Raw genomic sequence first — 6,547 nt, 5'->3', positions numbered from 1 at the left:
TGTATCAAACCAGTCCAGGGAGGCTGTGATCATTCACCTTTGATGACAAATATGCGATAGATAATAAAATCCACTCCACACGCCAACTACATCCTGTAGAAATCCCAGCTCCCCTTCCGTGGACAGTTCAGACCCCAGCTGCTCCACGTAGCCCTTCTCTCTCTCTCATCCCCATTTGCCTGGGGCTAGGTCAGAAGGTACGAGCACTTTCTCTGTTTCTTAGGTCTAATAATCCATTGGAACAACTCACAAACTCCAGGGAAAGGGCTACCTTTAACCTAGCAGTAAAACAGATACAAACACGTAGGGGTGAGGTCCAGGAGGGATCCCAGTGCAGAGCTTCCATGTCCCCAGGGGTCGCGCTTACCCTCCTGAGAGCAGACAGTCCGTCTCTCTATCCAGGAAGCTCCGGCGACCCTGCTTCCAAGCGTTTTATTGGCCTCACTGCGTGGCCATGATAGATTACTAAGCCTCCTGAAGCTTAGTCAGCACTGGGTTCCCAGGTGGTCCCTCTTGGTCTTGTGAGCCCCACTCATTGACCTCAGGTGTGGTCTGGCCCTCAGGAACCAAGACCAAAGGCCAGTTGTTTACTGCAAGGTGGTTTCACAACTCACAGCCCACAAATGCTTTGAGTGCAAGCAGATACTATCTGGGGAACATGAATAATGCTGAGTGTTGAGTCAAGGTTGGCTCTGAGCTAAAACAAAGACATTGGTGGGGACAACTGGCACTTGCAGTTACCCCCTATTTGTCTCCTTGGAACACAGAGTCCAGGAACAAGGGAAAGAAAGCATCTTCAGAAACACAGACCAGCCTCTGTGACCTCCTCTCATGTCCTTCCAGGCTTAAAAAACTCAAGGAGGTAGTTTGTCCACTGAGGCCATATCAATTTATCAAGTTCATTCACCCTTCATGGGCTCCATTTCATCTGCTAGCCCCTGAGCGTAACTCTCCTGCCCTCAAGGTTTTCTCGCCTCAACTCCCCAGCAGTGTGAGTAGCAGAAAGGGCACTGGATGTCAAGCCCTGTGCCCGGGTTCAGAGCTCCTTCTCTGCAATCCCCTAGCTATGTGAATCCGAGCAAGTGACTTGACCCCCCTAACTCTCTCTTTCTCCATCTATGATCATCTTTCAGGCCTCTTAGACTCTAGCAGGCCGTGATTTATGATTCTATGAGGAATGAGTGGGCTGATGTGTATCATATAAATGGAAAGCTTTCACATGATTATGACTGCTCTGAGCCCCTGGGTGGTGCAAATGGTTAACATGCTCGGCTGCTAACTGAAACATTGGTGGTTTGAGTCCACCCAGAGGTACCTTGGAATAAAGCCCTGGAGATCTACTTCTGAAAGATCAGCCATTGAAAATGCTATGGAGCACAGTTCTACTCTGACACACATGGAGTCACCATGAGTTGGAATGATTCAATGGCAACTGGGTTTTGATTATGCACAGCACTCTGCAGGAAGCAGCCTCAATCTTGGTTTATTCTCTTTACATAGGAGCCCCTACCCTGCGCACCCACCCACTGCCCCACACACCCCAGCAGGATCTCAGTGTCCTTAGCTACTCGATGAAACCCTGCTTCTCTAGTCTTCTCTAGGTGCCCCTAGCCCCCTAGCTTCACCCATATGCCCTAAGATGGTACTCCTCTGTGATCTTCTTGTCTCTTCCCTTCTTGACATGTGTGTTGGTTTCAGTCTCCAACCGATCCGAAAAGGCTGCTGCAGTTCTAGGCATTACATGCAGACACACAACCTCCAGGAACAAAGCACCATCCCTCCCAGCCAGGGGAGATAGTAAAACCATTTAGCAACCAGTACAGCAGGGCACCGACCAGTCAGAAAAGCCTCCAGCTGTACTGGTACAGGCCTGCTGAATATCAAGGATGTTTCCAGGGTTGCCTTCCCAAGAGTAAGGAAGCGCCCCAACAGAATTAGCTCACAGCTCATTGGCCAGCACCAGAGCATATGACCCTGCAGCCCCAAACCAATTTCGGGGGGTTTACCATGATTGGAGGAGCCCTGGTAGTGAAGTAGTTAAAAACTTGGCTGCTAACCAAAAAGTCAGCAGTTTGAATCCACCAGCTGCTCCTTGGAAACCCTAGAGGGCAGTTCTACTCTGTCCTACAGGGTCACTATGAGTTGGAATCGACTCGACAGCAACGGGTTTGGTACCATGATTGGGTTAGAGTGATAAAGATTTGCCTCTGAGTTGGGGATGGAGTCCCCTTCTTGAGGGTGGACATCTGAATTAAATCAGGGTTCCATTAGCAAGTTGTAGGTTGGGGAGTCAATCAATCCCATCTGCTACACAGCCTCACAACTCCCCCCTTCCCCACAACCTCCAAAATCACAGGCTCCTTGTGTCAGGGACTCAGACCCACTGCTCAGTCTGATTCTCATTTTGCTTTTGCCCCTTGCTTTTTTCTGCAACTGCAAATTCTCTGTGCTTAGTTCATCTTTATAATCTCTTTGAAGTATGAAACAAGTACTATTTGGTCAGGCTCATTTCATGGATGGACAAACTGTACACTTTTAAGTGAGTAATTTAGGAGAGCCTAGGATAGGTTTGGTGGTTCAGTGGTAGAATTCTTGCCTTCCATGTGGAGACTCAGGTTTGAGTCCTGGCCAGTGTACCTCACGTGCAGCCCATTGCCATGATGTTGAATAGGTTTCAGCGGAGTTTCCATATGAAGACGAACTAGGGAGAAAGGCCTGGTGATCTACTGAAAATTGGGCAATGAAAACCCTATGGATTACAATGGTCTGATCCACAGCCAATCATGGGGGTGGCACAAGACCAGGCATGGTTTTGTTCCCTGTGCGTGGGGTCACCATGAGAGAGGCTGACTCGATGCCAGCTAACAACAAAATAGGTTAATAGAGCAGGGCTTGTGACAAACAAGCAGTTACTGCCCAGTTGCTCTCTCTTACTCACATACCCTCTCCTTTGGCTTAATTGGTAGGCAAATTATTGAGTATTTGGCCAGGCTGGGGGCCAGTAGGCTGTTTATAGCCTGAAGAGCTGGCATTTTCTACCTGGATGAGTCTGCCAGCAGCCATCAGATAATCGGTCTCTTCCAGTGACAAGGGCATGATGGATTTTCCCCATTACTTGATATCAGTGCTTTTGTTAGTTTGCATTTTCTGCAGTGCCTTTCCTCTCAGCAACTCAAGGCCTTTTGAAAAGTCTTATGTAATGGAAAATAATTCTGCAAGGTAGGCAGACCTGGCGAGGCCAGAATACAGAAACCACATCCCTTACACACATGCACAGCAACCCTGCTGGGCCCATCTGTGTTGGGGCAGTGACGTTCATGGCACTTTGAGAAGATAAGAGAACACAGGTACAGGTAAAGGGGGACACAGTCGCCTTTGGTAAGCTCCAGGAAGGCCCCTCTCCCTGTGCCTGGGACACTGGCATTTAAGTAAGAAAACTCAAGTCGAATCTGACTCATTGCGACCCTATAGGACAGAGTAGCACTGCCCCATAGGGTTTCCAAGGAGTGGCTGGTGGATTTGAACTGCTGGCCTTCTGGTTAGCAGCCAAGCTCACGGTACTACCCGGGCACCTAAGTAAGAAAAGGAGGGACTTTAAGAAAGAGAAAGAAAAGGGAGGGAGGAATGGGCAATGATAAAAAGGAAGAAGCACAAGAAAAGGTGCTCAATGACATTAGTCTTCAGAGAAATGCAAATTAAAACCAGTAAGAGATAACACAACACCCACCAAAAAAAAAAAGCCATTGCCATCGAATCGGTTGCAACTCATAGTGACCCTATAGGACAGAGTAGAACTGCCCCATAGGGTTTCCAAGGAGCGCCTGGTGGATTTGAACTGCCGACCTTTTGGTTAGCAGCCGAACTCTTAACCACTACACCACCAGGGTTTCCCAACACCCACCAGAATGACTAATAAACCAAAAAAAAAAACAAACCCATTGCCTTCAAGTCGATTCCAACTCATAGTGATCTATAGGACAGGAAAGGATCTTCCCCTAAAGCCTTCAGAGAGAGCATAGCACTGCTGACACCCTGAATTCGGACTCCCAGCCTCGAGAACTGTGAGACAATAAGTTGCTATTGTAAATTACTCAATGTGTGGTATTTTGTTATGGCAGCCTTAGGAAAGTAATACAACCATTATGGAAAACTGTAACTACTAAAGCCGAGCATATGCTTACCATACGACCCAGCAATTCTGTTGTTGTTGTTGTTAGGTGCCGTCGAGTCGGTTCCGACTCATAGTGACACCATGTACAACAGAACGAAACGCTGTCCAGTCCTGCACCATCCTCACAATCATTGTTATCCTTGAGCCCATGGTTGCAGCCACTGTGTCAGTCCATCTTGTTGAGGGTCTTCCTCTTTTACCCTGGCCCTCCACTTTACCAAGCATGATGTTCTTCTCCAGGGACTGGTCCTTCATGACAACATGTCCAAAGTATGTAAGATGTAGTCTTGCCATCTTTGCTTCTAAGGAGCATTCTGGTTGTACTTCCAAGACTGATTTGTTCATTCTTTTGGCAGTCCATGGTATATTCAATATTCTTCGCCAATACCACAATTCAAAGGCGTCAATTCTTCTTTGGTCTTCCTTATTCATTGTCCAGCTTTCACATGCATATGATGCGATTGAAAACACCATGGCTTGGGTCAGGCACACCTTAGTCCTCAAGGTGACATCTTTGCTTTTCAACACTTTAAAGAGGTCTTTTGCAGCAGATTTGCCCAATGCAATGCATCTTTTGATTTCTTGACCACTGCTTCCATGGGTGTTGATTGTGGATCCAAGTAAAATGAAATCCTTGACAACTTCAATCTTTTCTCCGTTTATCATGATGTTGCTGATTGATCCAGTTGTGAGGATTTTTGTTTTCTTTATGTTGAGGTGTAGTCCATACTGAAGGCTATAGTCTTTGATCTTCATCAGTAAGTGCTTCAACTCCTCTTCACCTTCAGCAAGCAAGGTTGTGTCATCTGCATATCAAAGTTTCTTAATGACTCTTCCTCCAATCCTGATGCCCCGTTGTTCTTCTTATAGTCCAGCTTCTCCGATTATTTGCTCAGCATACAGACTGAATAAGTATGGTGAAAGACACAACTCTGACACACACCTTTCCTGACTTTAAACCACACAGTATCCCCTTGCTCTGTTAGAATGACTGCCTCTTGATCTAGGTACAGGTTCCTCATGAGCACAATTAAGTGTTCTGCAATTCACATTCTTCCCAATGTTATCCATAATTTGTTATGATCCACACAGTCGAATGCCTTTGCATAGTCAATGAAACACAGATAAACATCTTTCTGGTATTATCTGCTTCCAGCCAGGATCCATCTGACATCAGCAATGATATCCCTGGTTCCACATCCTCTTCTGAATCTGGCTTGACTTTCTGGCAGTTCCCTGTCAATGTACTGTTGCAGCCGCTTTTGAATGATCTTCAGCAAAATTTTACTTGTATATGATATTAATGATATTATTCGATAATTTCCACATTCTGTTGGATCACCTTTCTTGGGAATAGACATAAATATAGATCTCTTCCAGTGGGTTGGCCAGGTAGGTGTCTTCCAAGTTTCTTGGCATAGATAAGCACTTCCAGTGTTGCATCCAGTTGTTGAAACATCTCAGTTGGTACTCCGTAAATTCCTGGAGCCTTCAGTGCCTTCAGTGCAGCTTAGACTTCTTCCTTCAGTACCATCAGTTCCTGATCACATGCTACCTCCTGAAATGGTTGAACGTTGACCAATTATTTTTGGTAGTGACTCATAGGTTCACCAACAGAGCTATAAAAGAATGTTCACCACGGCACTATTCTCATTAGCCAAAAACTGGAGACAATTCAAATGTCCATCAGAAGTAGGATGCATAAACAAATTGTGGTATATTTATACCATGGAATATTATATGGCAGTGAAAAAGAATGAACTACTGCTTCATGCAATAACAGACAGCTCTCACATAGATCCACCATCCGTCTGTTCATTGGTTGTACTGTGGTGGCTTGTGTGTTGCTGTGACACTGGAAGTTATGCCACTGGTATTTCAAATACCAGCAGGGTCACCTATGGTGGACAGGTTTCAGCAGAGTTTCCAGACTAAGACAGACTAGGAAGAAAGGCCTGGTGATCTACTTTTGAAAGGTCCAAACCCAAACCATTGCCATCAAGTCAATTCCCACTCGTAGCGACCCTATAGGACAGGGTACAACTGCCCCATATGGTTTCTGAGGCTGTAATCTTTACAGAAGCTGACTGCCATATCTTTCTCCTGCAGAGCAGCTGTTGAGTTTGAACTGCCAACCTTTCAGTTAGCAGCCAAGTGCTTTAACCACTGTGCCACTGGGCTCCTCTGAAAGGTCACAGCCTTGAAATCCCTATGGCTTTCTACTCTGCACACATGGGATCGCCATGAGTCAAAATTGATTTGATAGCAGCTAACAACAACAACTACATATATATATATATACACACACACACAGACATATATATACATATGTGTATATGTATATCAGTGAAAAAATTGACTTTGTCAGACTTCTGG

This window comes from Trichechus manatus, unplaced genomic scaffold (genome assembly GCF_000243295.1).
Source record: "Trichechus manatus latirostris isolate Lorelei unplaced genomic scaffold, TriManLat1.0 scaffold00046, whole genome shotgun sequence".
NCBI classification, from domain to species: Eukaryota; Metazoa; Chordata; class Mammalia; order Sirenia; family Trichechidae; genus Trichechus; species Trichechus manatus.
The sequence above is the reverse complement of the archived record's forward strand: the minus strand, read 5'-3'. Positions refer to the sequence as shown.